Source organism: Aplysia californica, unplaced genomic scaffold (genome assembly GCF_000002075.1).
Source record: "Aplysia californica isolate F4 #8 unplaced genomic scaffold, AplCal3.0 scaffold00220, whole genome shotgun sequence".
Taxonomy (NCBI): domain Eukaryota; kingdom Metazoa; phylum Mollusca; class Gastropoda; order Aplysiida; family Aplysiidae; genus Aplysia; species Aplysia californica.
The window spans coordinates 310,495-311,429 of NW_004797490.1; the positions used below are offsets into that span (position 1 = coordinate 310,495).

The 935-nt window shown below is 45.5% G+C and overlaps 1 protein-coding gene across 1 annotated transcript in view; it reads left to right on the forward strand.

Moving 5' to 3' along the window:
- The window catches only part of LOC101860103 (protein timeless homolog), a gene marked incomplete in the record, with an annotated part of 107,984 nt that overhangs the window by 20,867 nt on the left and 86,182 nt on the right, over positions 1–935 (forward strand).

The following is a 935-nucleotide window of genomic DNA, read 5'->3' on the forward strand; positions in this document are numbered from 1 at the left end:
AAAATATATAATTGTGCAACGCAAGACAGAGTGAAGTGGAGGTCCATGATCGCCCCCGCCAGTCGGCATGGCACCGGATGATGATGATACACTTGTATTTATTTTATATAATTGCCGTTATTTTTCACCTTTATCAAAAGGCAAAAAAAATATTTAAAAAAATAATTGGACTACCGTACCCACATAACTCACATTAATTTCCTTGCTCCCCCGTGAGTAGCACAGAAGCTGGGCGGCTGGCGGGTGCTCTCCGTCTTTCTCGCTCTCTTCGCTCCTTCTTTCTCGCTCTCTTCGCTCCTTCTTTCTCGCTCTCTTTGCTCCTTCTTTCTCGTTCTCTTCGCTCCGTCTCTCTCGCTCTGTCTCTCTCGTTCTTTTCGCTCCGTCTCTCTCGCTCCGTCTCTCTCGTTGTCTTCGCTCCGTCTCTCTCGCTCTCTTCGCTCTCTTCGCTCCTTCTTTCTTATCAGACTTCTGTCGCCCTTATCTCTCCTCCTTCTCGTCTCTGTATATTGCTGTCAAGAAACAACGCCTCTAATCCTCGGTACCTACATGATCTTATTGTACTAAGACTGAGAACTAGCACATAGAGTAGTATTTTCCTCTACTTGTTTTGTATGTATGTCACTCTCTTGTGAACTGCTATTTCCGGGGTGCCTTGGTAGTCGAAGCAGACCTTGTGCGTGGGTGGTTGGCGGGTGCTCTGGTGTGGTTTGCTTCTTTTTTCAATCAAACATCTATCGTCCTTATCTCTCCTCCTTTTTTGAGTACATTAACACATCTATTCTTCGGCACTTGTATAACCTTATTGTGTTGCAAGTGCCGTAAAACGCTTACTAAAACTAAAAACGACTTTGTGCGGTTGAAGCTAGAGAGGTGAGCAGAGTAAGTCTGATTCCCCGTTTGGACTTCTCTGTTGACATCCATCCCTTGGCGCTCAT